The following is a 19,555-nucleotide window of genomic DNA, read 5'->3' as shown; positions in this document are numbered from 1 at the left end:
GAGGTTCTTTCACCAGCTTAAACAAACAAACAAAAAAACTGGAAAAATCTCAAGCCTTACAGAATGACATCTGCAAAGATGACAGGTGTGTGACACGGGGATAATGTTAACAAAAGGATGAATTTGTCAGAATTGAGCAATTTTTAACCCCCAGAATTATCTAAAAGAGAAAGTGGAAACATTTGGGAGTTGTTAGGATGAAATCTAGAGTCTACAGAATAGGGGTTTGACTGAAAGAAATCTCTTTTTTTTTGATCCAAAAACGCTTCAGGAGCCTGCAATTTTCTTTCTAGAGGTGAGGAGATGACGGGAGGAGCTGTCTGAGGCAGGGAGCAGGAGTGCCGGGGGTTCCCGTGCGCTCTGGTGCCCGCAGGTCCCCGGGAGCGGAGTCCGGGCCGTGGGAGGGCGCGGAGCTCCGCCTGCTGCAGCCGCGCCGCAGCCGGGCCGCCTCCCGCCCCCTGCGGCAGCTCTCCGACATCACCGTCAGCATTCCCACAGAAAACTTTCGGGTCATCTCCTTATCTAGAATCTCACTTTTTGATGATGTCTCCTGTATTACTTTATATTTTTTTTTTAAAAAATTTATTTCTTCTCACATATGGAGCTGTACAATGCTTTTTTTTTTTTTTTTAACGTCAGGAAATGATCACTGCAACAGGCTTGAAGGAAATTAGATGAGCTATAATGAAAGTCTTCTTAAGTTGAAAACGCTAAAAAAAAAAAACTTCCACCAACACCCAAGCTGCAAAGACTGTTCAGATTGTCACAATAATGTATTGTTGAGTTTAACAAACGAGACGCTCCAGCAGTGTTCTCTGGCTTTATCACTGCGCGGCAAATTAAAAAGAGAGAGTTCTACTGTTCTATAATTACGTCCCGTTTTAAGCTTGGATTGCACCTTTCCCATTCATACCGCTGTAATGACAGACATTATTGAGGAAAAGAAGTTTTTCCCTTCTGTTTCCCGAGAGGAAGGCGATGGAATCACCCCCTCAGGGCCTGAGGGGCGGGCAAGGAGCGAGAGACCCTCCCTGAGGGAGGCCGGGGCGCTCGCAGCTCTTCCCCCTTCCCCAGGGCCTGGCAGATCTCGCTGGCCAGAGGCAGGAGAAAAGGAAATATTGCCTCTGAGAGAACAAATTTTCGATCTCCGTGGCGTTAAACACTTTAAATAACTGCGGTTAAACGTCTCCAGCCCGTGCCTGTGGTCACGGCGCCCCTGCTTTCCCGCCATTGAAACCTGAGGGCTCCGTTGCCGCCCGCCCTGCTGCCCCTCAGTGGGGAGCGAGCCTGACAGACTCTTAATTTGTATTAATTGTGTCATCAGGGAGAACTAATGGCACCTGGCTGCTGGCGACACTTAGCTGCTTCTGGAAAACAAAAGAGAAAAATGGGGGGAGAAAACCAAAATCAAGTAGGTGTCATTAATAGAGCAGACTGAAAATTCCCTGTTCCTGAGTATCCGAGTCGGGTTTCCTCTAATATTTTCTTTAAATACAAGGTGTGTAGTTTTAAAAAAACCACAAAAAACCCACAACAAAATAAGCAGTCCTGTGAATGTCACTCTGTTCCATGCTGGTCCTGGAGCAGAGGTGATGAGAAAGCTGTCACGAGTTCATGGATTTTGGGGCTGTTGTTGCATTTTGTGCTGTGGGATGGGGCTGAGGAGGTGCTGTTCCAGATTATGGACATGCCAGGGAAGACAGCCTTAAGGAAACGGTAACTGAAAAGGAGAAAAAAGATCAAAGGGTGTTCAAATACTTAGAATTTATTGGATTTTTGACTGAACTCTCAAAAGCCGTGTCCCCTGATACAAGTTGAATATTACTCAAAATATGAAAACTTCAGTTTTTAAAACCAATTTGCTTCTGAAGCAACTTCTCTGAAGATGTTCCACCTGCAAAGTCTGTTCCATCCATCTGGCACCTTTCTACCTTCAAAAGTACTGTGAAAGTTAGAAGGGCTTATCAGAGGAAATAATTATTTGTCTTTTAGCATTATTTATGGGTAGATCAGTTGTATTCTTGAGTGTACAGGAATTAAGTTACAAACATGTATGTTTTTATGCTGGAAATAATTTTTTTAAAGTGTTTTGTCTAGTAAGTCACTTCTAAAATCCAGTCTGCTTTGGAAAGCCTATTTCCACAGAGTAAGATTTAATATTCTAAAGCTCCTTTTTATTACAAATTGTTACAATAAATAACTTTGATTCCTGGAGGGGAAAAAAAAAGTCAAATTGTGATTATTAAAATTATGTAATGACAAATACTTAATTTTTATTTTCCTTACGATTCGGTGTAAGAGACTCTCCATGCTGAATGTGTGCAGTAATCTCTGATTGGCATTTCCAGCAATTGAAGGCTGGGTGCCCAGCTCACTGCTCCTTACATTTTGAACTTTTGTTCTGCTGAAATCTCAGATAGGAACACGAACTTTTAAAGTTTTATGCCTTCTTAAGTCAAGATTCTGAAAAGCAAAGTGTTCTCCTCCTTTTTTTTTTTTTTTTTTTTTTTTTAAGTGCCTGAATGTTCTCAGGCTTTGCTCTGTTGTGCAAAAGCTGCACATCAGAGCAAGCATTCCAGCCACAGCTCTGAGTCTGCTGGGCCCCTTTTTTGTGCATTTGCTCTACCTTGAGTACCTGGATGCAAATTCTGGGGGCCTGGAGCTTTGGATTGCTTGGAATCAGTGAATGAGCTCTTTGATCTAAAACTAGTGCAGGAAGGAATTACTATTGTCATGGTCTTTTTAGCCTGAACTCCAGACACAGCTGAGTGATCTGAAGTCTTATTTTATTAATCTACCTATATAATTTTTTTTTAATAGGCAGGAATGTGTCTTTTTTTTCCACTTGAAGAAAATTATGGTTGAGGGAGTTCCAAAATTGTGCTTCTGTCTGACTTGAGGGCTTTTTATGGGTCTGTGCCTTCCTTGGGGGTGAAAGCACAGACCCAGAATAGAGGTTTATGACAGAGTATACCTTCAGGGAAAAGCAGCTACAAGTAAGTAATTTTCTATTCCCAGGTTTGGAAATTGGATATTCTTTTTATGTCAGACACAGTAGTCTATATAATAGACTCCCAAGAGAAAAGTTACATTTCTTAAGCATTTAAGCATAACAATTTATAAAGCATACATGCATTTTGCACAGGTACTTCCTATGTGAATCTATTTGTGCATTTCCTGGCATACAAAGTTTTTCTACACCAGAGTGGTGGAGACAGTTTTGCTCTAGTTTGCATCTCAGTTGAAAAATCTGTTTGCACCACTTGGTTTTGAAAATTATGTGTAACTTTTGTAGATTGTTAATCCCTGAGCACTCAGAGCAGCCATTCCTTAAGTCCAGGGCATTGAACAAGCTCTTCTCCCTGCCTGGTATTTTAATGAAGGTCATGGTTGCTCAACTTCCTGCAAGGTCTCTGTCAAACGTGAACTCAGACTTGTTTCCATGCTGGTGAGATGACACAATGCTGTCACAGGTGATGACCAGCTCAGAAAATATTTGGAACCCTGAGCCTGCACATACCTTCTCTGTGCTGAGCTGTCCTTAATTAATGCTGTAATGTTTATTTTCAGTTTAGTGACTTTTAGTCTGATCCACAGGAACCAGGGAAGATGCTCTTCCCCTTCAGAGAACTGGGAATGGATCTGAGTCAAGGGAAGGAACCCAAAGCACACAGAAACTTGAGTCAGCCAGGGCTGTACAGGGCTGTACATTCTTTCCCTTGAAACCATCTTCTGTTGCCACTAGACACAAGAAACTTCCGGTCCAGGACATTTCTTATGGTCTCATTTCAATAAATAAATAAACATAAGAAACCAAGCAAACAAAACAAAGCACCCACATGCAGGGGGTCTGTGGAGAGAGGCTTTGGCAGATTAAACTCCCATTTAGGCACTGGTACTCTTAATATGTACAAGTGTGTTGTCACCCAGGTGTCACCTTTGCCACTGCAGTTGGTGCTTAAGCTGACAGCCCTGAGGCTCCATTCTGCTGTTCTGTGGCACTCACGAGTTCTGCTTGCACTCCAAACCTGCCTACAGAGACCACTCTCTCTCTTTTCTCAGAATTACCTTAAACACTTGCTAAACTGCATAATAAGCCTAGGAGTAGATGACTCCAGGGTTTTCTAAAATTTTCTGGAAACTTCTGATTTCGTTGATGGGAGTGTTAGTCTAAGGAAAGAGATTCATTTGCAATTGAACAGCAAAGAGTACAAAAAGATGATTTACATCTGGCAGGGTTTAGTTACAGCCTGCTGCAAATAAAACTGACAAATTACCCCTGCCAGCCCCAGCAGGGTACAAATTACATGAGTGTTTACAAGCTTCTGAGACTTTAGGTCTTTGAAGAGCATTCACTAGGGGAAAAAAAAGTTGAATTAAAGCAAGCAGCAATAAGACAGACATCTATATAAAGGCTTAATAATTAGGTTAAATCTAAGCAAATGTGGCAGTCGAGACAACGTGGGATATTGTAGCAGCATAAGTTGGAGAAAAATTAAGCTCTTGCATTGTTTGAGATTAACTGCATAGAAGTTAAGGAAGTTAAACCAGTTTCTTTGCATGCACTGCTGTAGAGAAACCAGAGCTAAACATTTCACAATAAAGTGCAATATAAGTGGTTTAAATGTTCTCAAATTTTTGTGTGAGAGCAATTTCTAAATTTCATATTGTTTACTTGTGGTAACATTAGATTTCACATACTTCCCTTTTTATCCTTCTCTGCCCCCAATTATTTTTATTATTCACTTAGTCAACTGAATCAGTTTTAGTGGATTTTCCCTTGATAAACCTAACTGAAAATAGTAATAAACTGTAAACAAAATAATAAATCCTATGTATTTTGAAGGCTGGATAAGCCATTTTAGTAAAGCATGACTTGGTTTTGCCATAAATGCACTGTTAGTTATGTTTGCCTTCAGTCATTATTCTCTGCTAAGTCTCAGAGGGATTGTCTCCTTGAGGACAAGTTAAAGTTCTTTTGATGATAACCTGCCAAAGATCACTTTACTTCTTGATCTACGAGTTGCAGGTGCTTGGCGCTTGCTTTTGGTTGCTTTGCATTCTTTATTTTCAAATTAGTAGGAATAGAAATAGCTGCAAGTGTTCTATAGGATGCAAATTCCCCTCATTTAATTGGTATAAAAAGACCTGCTCAGCTTAAGTAGTAACTCATTGATTTGTAGGCATTTAGATGAAGCAAGATGGGCCACTCATTTCAATGCAAGTTACAGGATTTTTACACATAGGTAATATTTGTTCTTACTATTTTAATTGAACTATTTCTCTTTTTTAAATCTTATTGCTACTCTCTTAAGCTTTTATGAATGCTAATCTGATAAATCTTATAATGCCTAATACTCAAGTATGTGCAGGCATTGTCCTGTTCACCTCTGCAGCACTGATAGGTATTAGGTAGATAAATATTATTACTCTCAGGGCTAAATTATGGAAGTCAAATTGGGGATGTGAGATTAATTGTCACTTTTACAGCTGCAATTGAAACTTTGGGCGTCTTGGGGAAGTAAATACCCAACTCACCTTACTGAATCTTCTAGACTTCAGTGCTGCCTCTGCTTCTCTGATTTTATTTCTAATTTCAAAGTTGACCTACTAAATTAGAATCTCCAGGGAAAGAATTTTTGTGAGCTGCAGCCCATTACTCTGGGGGAGTGCAGTTGTTCTCTCTAACAGCTGGACTGTTTTAGCCTGGTTTTACTGAGGACATTTGTTTCCTGGGCCACATTATGATAAATGCAGACTTGCCTTCCACTGAATTTTTAATGGTAATGCAATCTGCAAAATTATGTTAAATGTATCTTTTTTAATGATGTGAATAGATTTGATCTTAATGTGTTTTGATGTTATATTTTAGGACGTATTTAAAGGATTGTGGTCCTTTATGTACATTATCAGCAGAATTGTCTGTTCAGTCCTGACCAGACCTGTCCTCCAACCCACAGAAGATCATGTTTTTTGTGAAACTGTTCTTGGCTATAAAATTTGGGTTGCAGAATCCCTTTTATTCCTGATGCAGAAGATGTAAAGAGCCCAATTTAATTTTAACATCCCAAGCAGAGTTTGAAGGGCTGGCGAGTAAGAAACCTCCTACCTGTTAAACATCCCTTGGCCATCTTCTTCTAGTCCCACAAACTGAACTCTCAGCTGCATTCAAAACTAAGTTCACAGGCCTGGGTGGAAACATTTTCACAATGAAATCATGTTAGCCATTCATCTTAAGGGTTTGTTACTTTGGCTAAATCTAGAGAAAATGAAACAGTAAAAATGGCAAAGAAATCAAACCCCACAGACGTTTTAACCAAATATTGAAATAGGAAGTTGCAGGAGAAGATAATTTCAAATAAGAATGACTATGCTGCTGGTTTGGATCAAAGGCCATGTCAGCAATGCTTCCTGTAATAATTTCAGACATTAAAAAAGGAGAATGGAAAGTGCAAGAAATAAAGAAGAAAACTGGAGTTTTCTTCTCCAGGGCAGCAACTTTTAATCTCAATTAAAGCAGTCAGGCTAGCAGAGCAGCATGCTAATACTTACTACAGAGAGTCAGTGAATACAAATGACCTTTGTGGATTTGGGTTTTGCTGCTTTTCCTCCTGATTGAAAAGGACACCCAGCAGTTGTCTTAATTGGATGTTAATTGATACATATTCACAGGAAGTAGAGTCTGTGATCTTGCAGCTTGTTTGTATAAAAGACTATAATGGAACGAAGTGTGAGGAAGTTTTTTTAATGATCACAGTGACATAGCAGAGTAGCAGGAATTTTAAAATTATCTCAGAAATGTTTGAGGAGTCATTACCGGAACAGACTTAGCTGCATTCACACAGCTTTAATATTCTGCCTTGCACATTAAAAACATAATTAAACTAAAGATAAACCTTATAATTATGACCTCATACCTCCTGTCAGTAATATTCTCTTACATTTTCTTGAGTCCTCATGATGATATAAAAGAGGATGATGAGACAGGATGCAAACTACTCATCTTTCAAAACTATCAGTCACTATTCCCAGGTATGAAGTGTTCCCTGATGATGGGCACAGTCACTCCAGGAGACCCCTGTTCCCTCTTGGATATCCTTCTACCCCCACAGAGCATGGAAACATGGGAAGGAATTTACTTAGTACTTCCCAGTGTTGGATTCAGTGGGTTGAATACAGTGTGGCAGGAAAGACACCACCTTTGTCCTTGAGCATTCAAATATCTGTGGCTTTGAGCTAAGAATTATGTTTTCATTTCTATTGCTATTTTTACTAGAACTGAGTAAACTCAAACAGCACAGCCCCTTCAAAATGCCATTGAGCTCTGAGGGAGATACTGTCTTATTGCTTTGTTCCAGTGACACCTGTAAAAGGATCCAGAAATAATGTTAAGTAATCCCTGCTTGCATGAGGATGTACTGTATGAGAACCAAGAAAGTAGAAGTCTTTGTAATTAACAAATTGCAAAAGCATTAAGAACTGCTACACAGCAAGAGAGACTGCAAAACTATTGGAAACTTGTAGTGGTTAATCCATAAATAAAAGCAGGTTGCCCTAAACCACTTCTGAGACCAACTCAGCCCACTGAGACCATGCAAGTGTATTGGACATACTCCTGTTCACAAAAAATAGTATTTAAAATGAAGCATATTGCTTCAAACAAGACTGGCTGAAAACACCTTTTTTGTGTGTGTATAAAGGAGGTATGAAAAATGAGAGAAACTGGAAACTTTGCAAGGACAGTCATCTAAGCACAGGTGCCATGTAAAAATGACAAGTGGTCATCCTCAGTGTCTAAGAATTGACCCCTTTGAGCTGCAAGCCCAAAGGGGAAGTGTCTGTGCTATTCCATGAGCCAGTCAAGCCCTGCAAAGGGCACAAGGAACCTCTGCATGGAATTAGCCAGAGTCAGGGAAATGCCTCCTGTGCTCCTGTTTCCCTGGGCTGTGCTGGTTAGATAAAGTGAAATGTCAAACTGCTGGAAGTTCAACAGTGTTCAACCGGCTGCTTTTTCTGGTTTAATTTAGGAACTGGATTGCTCTTTACAATGGTTTAAGTTTCCTGAAGGCAGATCTCTAAAAGTCACTCTGCATGCAGAAAGCCCAGCCTCTCCTAATCCATCCTTTCTGCCTGGAACAACAGACTGACTGTAACCTGAAGAGCAGTTTCTCCTATTTCTTTTCCTGATAGTGGCTGTGGATCTCCTTTTAGTCCAAAACCATTTCAATGGGATTGAAATGGCAGCCTGTACTGGCAGGCTTTAATGTGTTATTTTTGGAGTTCTAGTTACGACCTTGTCTGTCCTTACCTGTGAATCTGTCCCAGTGCTACTCTAATATATGCAGACAGAGGATGTTTAATGTTTAGGAGTGTGATAAGCTGGCATCCCTTAGTGCATATATTTACTGGAAGGTACAGTGGAGTCTATAGGAGCAGGCAGGAAAGCAAAAGGGAGAGCAAGGCAGTGCTGAGAAGGTGAAGTGTTTATCTGCCAATTTTAGTTTCCAGTGTATTTAATACTTTATAATGTCAGTTGCTTGGAAACCAGTGTTTTGTGCCCTTTTGCTGCTTGGCAGAAATCACTCTAATTGGCATGTTTCTAGCACTGTCACTGCTAGCAGTTTGCAGCATTTTTTTTTTTTTTCTCCAGAAGCAAAATTTTTCTTTTACATGAATGATGGCTCACATTAATTAGACAGCAGTCATGGGGAAAGACAGCCATTTAAGTGTATGGATGTATGAACCATTATCTCTATCATCAATCACTGGGAAAGACTGCTATTCCTATCAGCATTTCTGCCTTTCCAGAGGCTGTTCCTTTGAGTCTCAATTCCTTTCCTTTTAGGCAAAAATACTTGTTTATGTTTGAGATTTCTTGAGTGGAAATAGCTCATCCTTATTAGATTTCACTACTTATCTAAACACAACAGTGTAATTCCACATTTCTGGTACCCCAATGACACATTGTCACTGGATGCTAGAACAATGCTGACATGTAAAATGAGGTTTCCATTATTTAGCAGTAAAATGTCATTGCTCTGTAAATACCTTAATGTAGTAAAGCAAGACATTAAGTCATGAGAATTGTTTTCTATTTTCACATGAAAGTCTTGAAGCAGCATTATTTCCTGGTGGAGGATCAGGGTCCTCACTGAAATTCCACTTAACAAGCAGTGAGTTTTTATTGGTAATATGAACATAAAGTCAGTATTGCACATTATTACATCTAGAAAAGGGGAAACCCAGAATTCTCCATGTGATTTTTTTCTTTTGAAGTTTTGGTGATAGCTTACTCACAGCTTTTTGGAGAAAAATTTAAAGCAAAGCTCTGAAACCTCACAGGTCTATTTTTCTGCCCTTCATCAATACAAAACTGACTTTTTGGTGCTGCTCTGGAAGTACTTCACCCACTCACCTTTGTTTAGGTACTCCTCCTGAGACGGGGTTTTTGTAACTCCTAGAAGCCAACTGTGTTTGGGCTTCTCAGTGTTAGAGAACCTCCTCGTTTACCAGTGAGAGGTTCTGTCTCATTTCACAATGGAAGCAGCATCTGTGTTTTAACATCTTTATGGGTAATTGAAAACCACTCTGAGACACTTTAAATATGCAGCACTACGTGAATGCATCTACCTGTGACATCTCCTGTCACAGTGTGGGTGGTGTTTTGACTATCAAGGATCTTTATTTCCTGCCACACAACCTTCTGTGACTGTACCACAAATTTGCTCATGTCTTATTTGAACTTGTTTCTTGACTTATTTCCCAGTCAGATTTCCATGGATAATGTGCATCTTTCCCATTATGCAAATCCTGGTTTTGTTTTTTAAACAGACACTTGAGTACAGAATATTGTACTTATGTGCAGGAGAGTAAAATGGGAATCAACATCTGAAACAATGTGGGTATTCCAGATTGTTTGTCTGTCTTCAACTGCTCCACACAGATGTTGATGTGCTGCTACTTGAGTTCCTTGGCAGAATCATCAGTGGTTCAGCCTGGTAAATGATCACAGATGTCTGAGTTTCTTGGGGTTGGTACCTGCATTTAATAGATTTTTAATGTCATTATCATCTGGTCTTCACTGAATTAAAGTGGGTGGATGAATGTTTACCCATTTGGTTCTTAGTGTGTAATTCTTCAGGCATTGAATGGGAGCAGTCACCAATGTGTTCCTGATTCCTTGTGTGGGCATCTCTTACTTGGCTGTGAACACTACCAAACCAGAATTTTAAATTAATTTGCCTTAGTATCTACATTTGAACTGTGAGTAGTTGCAAGCTTTTTCTGTCCACACGCTGAGCTTTAGAGCATGACCCAAATGCAGAGCACAGTAGCAGGACTTGCTGGCTCAGGCTCACTGCCACGTAAATTCAACTTCAGAGCTTTTGGTAATTTCAGAAATAAATTTCAGGATAATGTGTGTGCCCTGTAATAACTCACTGAATAATTTTAAAGTGAGCAATGCCCTAATTTTCCTTTACAAATGAGACTGCCTTACACTGCTCAGGAAAGGTGATAGAACAGTCCTAATATAAATAAATTTGGGGCATACTGGCATGGATATAAATTACAGTGCTGAATGTAAGGCCCTGCAGTACTGAGTGAAATGGTCAGCAGCTCCAGTATCTGCTGATAAGAGAATGGAACTGGTGTAAATCACTATCACTGTTGACAGTTTACAAGAAATGCAGGGTTTGCTCTCCCATTGTTCTGTGCGTGCTCTGTAAATAAGAAAAGCACTGTGTACATATGGATTTTCTTTTACCTTGGCAATTCCTGCAGTTTCATAATTATTTGCTATTTAGCTGTTACAGCACCTTGTCAGAAAGTTAAGGGACATGGAAGAATTGTTTTGGCCATTAGAATGCAGCAACAGCTCCACTGGAGTCTGATGTGTTCTAAAGCAGATACATTCAACATATATTTTGGGGACTGAAAGGATTTAAAAAAAAGAAGTGTCCTATTAAAAGTGAAACAGCAGTGAGGGCAGTGGTGTGTAACCAATTGAAATCTGATTAATGCAGTGTTAACACTTGTGCTCCTGCAGAGAATTGCCAAAACATCCAGAATCCTTCAGCTTGTCAGAACTTCCGTTTTATTATGTGTTCCAAAAAAACCCCAGACCCTCCAGTACCATGGTGCCCCCAAAAAAGGGGGTAGATTTCAAGTTTAAGCCAAATGAAGTCAGCTTCCTGCTCTCCCTGCTTCCTTCACTGGATATTGCTTTGAAATCTTCAGGGTCCAGATGCTCACTGTCCTCATTTGAGATTTGTGATGGGATCACAGCTCATGCTGGCACAGCTGCAAATGATGCAAAGTGCTCATTTAGAAGATTTGTAGTGGGTTTTAATACAGTTTTAGTCTGCCCAGGAAACAGTTCAGCTGCATTTGCTGTACTTTCAAAGTTGTTGCCTCCTGCCCTTTCTGGTTTATAACAAAATGGATTGTTGTACTACATTTTCTGCCACAGAAAATACTTACTGGCAATGGTTGAAGTTGCAGTGTGAATTAAATTGCGCTTGTTTTTCACCTGGGAAGCCTTAGCTCCTCTCCAGTTTGCCAGTCCTGCAGCAAGTCAGGCAGTGCCCAGCAGGTACCTCCCAACCCCCTCAGCAGGGCCTGGCCTGGTGCCCAAAGAGGAGCTTTTATGGCTCAGGCAGGGAATTGCTGCAGATGCACACTGAAATGCTTTTATGAAAATAAAGGAAATGGCCTTAGCCTGTGCTCCCAGTGGCTTTCAGAGCAGTGACACACAGGTTTCATTTATATTTACAATTGGCTGTGAGCCTCTGGAAAAGGCTGGATTCTTTCTAACAGTGTCTGGAGCAGATGTTCTGTCATTAGCTTTGTTGATATAAAGGCTGATTCCAGTAAAGAAAGAAAATTGAATAAGCCATTTTATGAAATGGTGGCTAAAAATTTCCATGATCAGAGAAATACCTATCTATATATTGCTTGATAGCTACCTAATTACTTTATTTACTGCTTAAAATATTTGTTCACCAGGAATCTTCAGTCTTAGAGAGAGAATCAAGCTGGTATAAATTGTCTGCAACTCCAGCCTCAGGGAATGGGGCAGAGGGAGATGAGCAGGAAGAGTGAGAGGCTGAAGCACCTGGTGACATCAGGATTACATCAAACAGTGGAGCAGCTAAGGGCTTTGCAATTTTCTTCCCATTTTCCAGGCTAATCTGTTCAGGCTGGAGCCAAGCGGTTGGCATCACATCAGTCCTTTAATAAACATCTCTCCCCTGAGTTTGTTTTTGCACACTGTAGATCTGACATTATCAACTATAAAATTTGATCTTCTGCAAAAAATACAACCTGTAATTCCTTTGAAGGCACTGAAGATGACTCAGGGTACTTAAACAAGTAGAAACTATGTTAAAAAAAAAAAAAAAGGTAAATATCTAGCTTGTCCTTACCCTGGTGAAAAAGTTTCTGACATTGCTATCACATTGCTATCACAGCTTCCTAATATTTTACTAGGACTTAAATGACAACTAAGACAAATCAATATTTCCTTTTATTTTTATGAGTAATTTCTTAATCAAAGGCACCAAGAATCCCAAATCTTAGCAGTAAAAGTTCAATTCCCCAACACTTTAATGGTCAATTAACTGATGACCTTGAGTCTCTAAAGGATTTACAGAGTAATTTAGGAAGTGCATAGTTACACCAGGCTCTGAAAATACACTTGCAACCAATTTTCTGTAGGTGCAGTACACTGCTGGGTCACTCCTTTGTGCATGTCTTTGACCCTTATCTGTAATAATATATTCCTGCAGAGAAAACTGGAATTATTCCACAGTACATTATTACTGCTCAGAAACTCTTTTAATGTTCATGCTGATAAAGATATTAATGTGGAAGAATTAGACATATCCTTTTGTCTGAACGGCACTTGAAAATCTGTGTTGTGACTACAGTTGACTGGAGCTCAATTACTTTAATAAATGTATTCCAAATCTCACCTTGATTACATTTGCATTTTAATGAAGGATTCTCACCTACTTGTCAAATAGGCAGCCCAGCTAAATTTATTAAGTTATTGTATAAACAGGGTATTGTGATGCCCGAATTTAAATGGAGAAATATTTGATGTCATATTCCAGCAATATGTGGTAAATCTACAGTGTAGAAGAGTGCATTGGTTATCTCTGTATTTTAATTTTGAGTTTATTTTACTGGGGTTTTTTAAACAGCACATGAACCTTTAGGATCATTCATAAATACCCCAAAAAATGAAATTATGAGTAGGTATTTTGGTGTATTTAATCCAGATGGTTATTACAGCTCTTTTGTATGCTCCATTGCTGTTAAATGTTCTGCTTTTTATTTCTTTTGCTATAGTTGAGAAGAAAGGAGGGAGTAAACTGCTTTCTTTGAGAACTGGGGAGTTCAGTGCCTGAAATTCCAGAATCACAGAATGTGCTGAGTTGGAAGGGACCCACAGGGATCAGAGTCCAACTCCTGGCCCTGCACAGGACCATCAGCAACAGACCATCATCGTCTCCTGTGCCCAAGAGTGATGAGCACCTTGTGGCCATGGGTGCTTTAACTCCTCTGGTAAGAAAAGAGAGTTATTACTTGTCAGTAAAACCAATGAGGCCCAGCTTTCAAGCCTGGATTGTGTTTAAAAGAATCAATACATTTTGATGACACCTGAGTCAAAAGTCAGCAGCACATTCACTGGCAGGGATGTGTCCTGCAGCGTGGGGTAAGGTGCTCCTTGGACTTGGATCTGCTGCTACATCCTTACTACTATTTTACTCTGAGGCTGCTGAGTACCTGTGTGCCAAATCCCTTCCACTGCCATCATCTTTGCTTGTTCTACTTCTATTATTTTTTTAATCTGTGTTGCTATCCCACAGGCAGCACAGCATGGTCATTTCTTTATTTTCTTCTCCAGCAGGAATACCCTGCCTGTTCCCTCCAGCTCACTGACAGGCTGCCCTGGCACCTTCCCTTTTCCTCAACAGTGCAGCCTTCCAAGAGCATGTGGAATTCAGCAGTGAGCAGGCAGCTGCAGGGCAGTGACAGCTGAGCCCACACAGTGAGGCCAGTACTGCTAGAAATTAGAATTAGACAGGGTGGATTTGAACCAAGGACTGGACAAAGTGATGCCAAGCTCAAGACATCCAATAGTTCTCCTGTGTGATGCTGAAAGAGATAAGGGAAAGTTCTCCCAGTTCATCTGGGGCATTGTTGTCCTTTGTTATCGTAGTGCAGAGGGAGATACTAATGTTGAACTCTTGAATATAGCAGAATGTGAAATCACCTTTAAAAATTAAGTTGGTGGGCAACAGAGAAATCAATCAATTTAACAGTGTGAGATCAGAACACTGCCCAAGTTGTGATGAATTTTGGCAGGCACCACCTCAGTTCTGTGAAGCAAGGGGGAGAATACTTCCACATACTTGGTCAGGAATCACTGAGGAAGAAGAGCACACAGAAAGCAGCCCAGCAGGCTTGGGGCACGTGAGAAAGAACTGAGTTCCAGCCACCCAAATATTCCTCTGATGTGGGGGAGTCAAAGGAACTAATAAACATGTAAGTCAGCTCAAAGGCCTTTGGGTGATCTGAGGGCAGTGATTTTCAAAAGCAACAGTTTCTAGTTTCTGTCATTCCTTGCTATTGAGGCAGTTCCCCTGGATGGACTTGAAAGGGATAATGCTTAAAGTGAGCAGCTGTAAACTTGGCAAGCGTGGGGGGAAAAGTGCTTGAAGTGGTTTTAAAAAGAGGACCTTTAGAAGGCAGGAGGAAGGTGAGTGAACTCTGGAGAGGTTTCATAGCTACCTCAGAAATGAAGAAAAACCTGGTAAGCTTGTGCTATGCTTTTGTTTCCCCAGTGTGGGACCCCACAGCACTAAGAATAAAATAGAATTATACTCAGCAGAAGTAGCTGTGTTTCTTCATGACTCCATACCTATTACTTACAACCTTCTTCAGCTTTGCTCTCCATTTGATCACTGAGTTGTCTTCAGTCTTTTGGCTCCCACTGCACCTGTAATGCCCATTGTAACACTGGAGTTGTCCTCCACCTGCCAGCCCGCTCTGGGTGATGATTAAATCCTTGCTCGGCAGGACGGGGGGACTCTTCTGGAGATTAGAGACCTTTGGAGCTTTGGTGCCTCAAAAGCTCATCCATCTCCAGCAGTCTTTTCTCATCACTTTGTTGTGGCTTTTGTCACTCCCAAGTACCACCTTCCTCTCATGAACTGACCCTCAACTTGGAAAACTCACTCTCCACAGTCATCAGAGATGCCATTATGCTCTAGTCATGAACTGAGACAACAATATGTAGCCATTAATAAAAAATAAGGAATAAAATCTCTCCTGAGAGTACAAAAAAAACCAGATCAAAAAAACCAATCAAGTAGTACAGACAGGCTGAGTAATTCTCAGCAGAAAAGTATCATATTTACTAGAGTGACACTGAGTATCCAGCATTCTAAATGGCCCCTAATTGAACAGTTAGAAAAGGTGGGAAAGGAACAAAGTATGCCTGAGAGACAGAGTGATGGAAGGAGAAAACAGGTCAGAGACTCATGCAGTGAATGAGCAGCCCCCACAGCCTGTAAAAAGCTCAGCTTTCTGTTACACTACGTTGGCCAAAACTCTTCTCGCTGGGGTGAATCTTTTCAACTTAATGTTTACTATTTCTGTGCTGACAATATGGTAACCCAGGAAAAACTGAACAGAATTTGAAGCACATCTTTAACTCTGGCCTCAGGTATATAATCCTACCACCTCCAGTGGCATGATTCCAACAGAAAACAAGTGAAAACAAGAATGGAATGCCAGCAGTGTGTCAGCATCTGTTCTCAAACAAATCAGTCACATTATTTCCTCTGCCTCCAAATCTGATTTCACATAAATGCTTAATTGCAAATAATAAGCAGTAGTATAAATTTGTGGATACAAATAATACTGTATTATAATTTATAAAGTACTGTAAGCATATTAGAAATGAATGAAAATTATATATCCTGATAAGCACAGAACTATCCAACTCTCAATGTTAATAAATGCTAATAAGTGCAGTCATTAACAATTTAGAAATGCATCTAAGTATTCTTTGAAAAGCTAAGGGGAGGAAGGAAAACAATACACAGTTTTATTGGCTCTGCCTTCATTTCACATACTGCTTTTTAAACTTCAGTCTTTCTTCTTTCCCACAGGAGACAACCACATGAGAAAGTCAGGAAAGAAGAAAAAAAAATGACCTTACAGTGGTTTATTACTGTTTATGCCAGTGTCTGGATTCCAAACCACCCTGGAGTTAAGTGTAAAGGAAGATTCGTGTCCTGCTCGCCATGGTAGGACACGAGTGAAATCCACAGTGACACAGACTCATCACAGGTACACCCAGAGCTGCTGCTCAGCTGCTGAAATTGTATTCTGAGAATTTCAGGACTTGGTGGTCATACAGACTGTCTTTACTGACAGCAGCTGTCAAATTTTAACATTAAATGATTGAATCCTGAAGAGCACTTTGTGTGTGCACATGTGCAGAAGCACAATCACATGTCATTTGCCTTGCTGCCATTCTCTCAGCAAGTTCTAAACTCATAAGATGTTTTATGTGGTGTAGCTCTCAGGATTGGGCTCATTTTAAGGAAAGCCTGTGAAAATTAAAATTCAATCAGCCAAGGTAAAAGTGGGCCTAGGAAAGAGAGAGAGAGAAGGCAGTGCTTGTACCATGTTTGTTTCTCTGTACTTTGGATTAGTCACTAACACACAATCTGGTCTTTTCTAAGTTCATTAACCCAATTACTCAGCAAATGTGTCTTTATATATTTACATGGAACAAGCTGAATGCCAAAGATAATCTTGGTTTGGAAAAGGATGAGCTCAACGTTTTAAATTTGCGCAGTTTTTTCCTACATGCAAAACTTAGAAGCTCCTGTAGAATCCAAACCCCCAAGAATCCACAACATAATGGGATAAATGTCAGAATTCTCCTAAGTTTGAAAGCACTGGGCACGTCATCAAGATAAGCCCATTGGAAATTTCACATCCAGAATATTCTTTGAGGACACAGAGTTATGTATCAATACTAGAAAAACCTTGAGAGGTGCCTAGAACCCACTGGGACAATTAAAAGCTCCTGCTACAGAAATAATTGGATGTGTCTGTTTGAGCCCACATGGTGCCAGCTGGGCTTTTTCCCTGACTAGAATGTAACATGTTGGTTTCTCCTCTTTCCACTGAACACCTTTTCCAACAGCTCTGTGCCACACACTGGCTTTTAGAAGCTTTGGCTCTCAAATCCAACAGTTTAACCCATTCCATGCTGACCTGCTGGAATCCAAGGGGAAGGAGTGAGGTGCTGGGGATCTTTTGTCCTTTGTATGTTGTTGTTTCTCTTATTTCAAGAAATAATAACCAGTTCAGTGGAATGCTATTAATTTGGTGCCATGCACCATAAACAAATCCTGGGTTGGCTTTGTCCCTGTGCAGTCAGCAGGGAGTGGTACAGTCAGACCTGCAGCACAGCATCCTCCTCTCTCATTGCAGCTTGCACAACCAGGAGAAAATACTGAGATCCCAGCCAAATCTGTGTTTTCTTCCCTTTTTCTCTTTTGGCTAATAAATATGCAAATTAAATGCATTTAGTAATAGATGTATGTATATTCCCACAGCCTTCCCTTGAAGGGTTATCCCACTGAACTCAACAGGAATTCCATATACATTATCATTACAGAACAAAGCCAGCTATTAAGTGATATTTAGTAGCTGATTTTATTCTATCAATTATGTATGACAGTGATGGGTATTTTGTAAAAGATCTCTTGCTTCTGAACTTTTAGACTGCCAAAAGTAAATAGTAATTTAGATTTTCAACATTTTTTAGTCAATACAATAATGTTGACATAACGTGTATTTAAATTATTCATGAGTGGTTGGTAAGAACAGTGAACAGTTTATGCTCTGACTTGCAGGGTAAAACTCTCCAAAGCTGTTGTGTTTTCTGTCTGTGTTCTCAGCCAAGACAAAATGTGTCTGTGTATAACAGAGGCATAAGAGTAGAATTATGTAGAATTAGCCTGATAAATTGGAGGACAGAAGCACTCCTGGTGTGTGTGGTGAATGGCTTTTTGAGCCCTTTGCATATGGGGACCAACCAATAGACTGGGATAAAGCAGAGTTTGTCAGCAAGACTCCCAGGTCAAGGCTGGCAGCAGGGTATAAATGCACAGAGCCCTGGATTTTCCCCAGGTTTTCCAGTTCTGCAGCTCCTGGTTGCAAACTTCCTTTTGCCTCTGACCACTTGAGAGACCTGACAGAGTCTTTATCTGTTGGCTCTCAATGCAGTTCAGTACAAAACTAGGTAATCTTAAATCTTTTTGTTTCCTTCCAAGTCAAACTGGACCAGAAAGGCACGTTTACCATTTAGTGCTACTAATTGCTTTTTAATTGATATTTATATTATCATTATTAGGCTGACAGCGTGCTCTGCTACACTCTACCACTCAGGAAGGAGCTCTTGGAGCCATTTGGGGAGAGTTCTGGGACTGTTCAGGAGCTGTCAAAAAGGCAAGAAGAACCCTAAGAATGAAGAGGAGGCTAAAAAGAAAGTATTTATGGTAAAAATATAAATATTTTTGAGTGCTTTATCAGTTCATCTCCTTCCCTTTCACCCAGGCTGGTTTAAAAAGCAGAAAAGTTTGATTGAAAAAAAAATGGTGAGATGTGGTACAGATCTGAAATGACTTCCACATGAGAACCAGTTAAACAGACTGAGACTCTTCAGGGCAGGAGAGAAATGGCTGGAGACAAGGTTGTGACAGATCTCTCTAATGTCATGGAGTGCATGGAAAAAAAGTGATTAGGTGGTTATTCACAAGTTCCCCTGACACCAGATTTATTGCACACCAAATTAAATTATCTGGCAGAAAATTTAAAGCAATGGGAAGTGTTTTCAAGCATGATTAAATTTAGGAACTCATTGCTACAATATATTGCTGGAAGTATATTCAAGTGCAAACACAATTTAACAGAATAGAAGGCAAAACAATTAATGGATTACAAGTACAGCTGCCTTGTAGCCTCACACCCCAAATTCACAGATCTTCATGTAGCTCATACAGACATAATTTTGAGAGCACACACAACCCTAACCCACATGGGCACATATTTATATTTCAAAGCTGGGAAAGAGATTCTGTAGCAGGCAGATAATCTGTAGATACAGCTGAGCGTGACTCTGACAGAAAGATTTCTTTTAAGAATTCATGACTCAATACAAAGCCTTTTGTCCTGTGGTACCTTTGCTTATACAAATTGGATTTTTCAGTGCTTGGTGGCTGAGTGAGGAGCTGCATTAGTGCAAAGGTTAAAATGTTACATCATGCTGACAGAGGTAAATGTTGAAGCTGCAGTGGTGGCAGCTGTGGTAGAGCAACAGGTCACTGCTGAGGAAGTATCATTTATCACTCAGCCCCCACCCAATCAGTAAAAGGTTTTACAGAGCAGATTGGAGTTCTAAGCTTGCTTTCTTCACCCCATTTTAAGAAAAATTAAAAATCTCATTTTCCACAGACAGGGA

The 19,555-nt window shown here is 40.2% G+C and overlaps 1 long non-coding RNA gene across 1 annotated transcript in view; it reads left to right on the top strand.

The window, feature by feature from the left end:
* LOC132336209 (uncharacterized) overlaps positions 1-19,555 on the top strand; it is a 56,720-nt gene that overhangs the window by 35,458 nt on the left and 1,707 nt on the right. Inside the window, exons 2-4 of the long non-coding RNA XR_009488821.1 lie at positions 13,354-13,569; positions 16,185-16,365; positions 18,449-18,593. This is a non-coding gene — a long non-coding RNA (uncharacterized LOC132336209). The remainder of the gene's footprint in view (positions 1-13,353; positions 13,570-16,184; positions 16,366-18,448; positions 18,594-19,555) is intronic.

The sequence above is a fragment of the Haemorhous mexicanus genome, chromosome 19 (assembly GCF_027477595.1).
Source record: "Haemorhous mexicanus isolate bHaeMex1 chromosome 19, bHaeMex1.pri, whole genome shotgun sequence".
NCBI classification, from domain to species: Eukaryota; Metazoa; Chordata; class Aves; order Passeriformes; family Fringillidae; genus Haemorhous; species Haemorhous mexicanus.
This window is presented reverse-complemented; position numbering and strand designations above follow the sequence as displayed.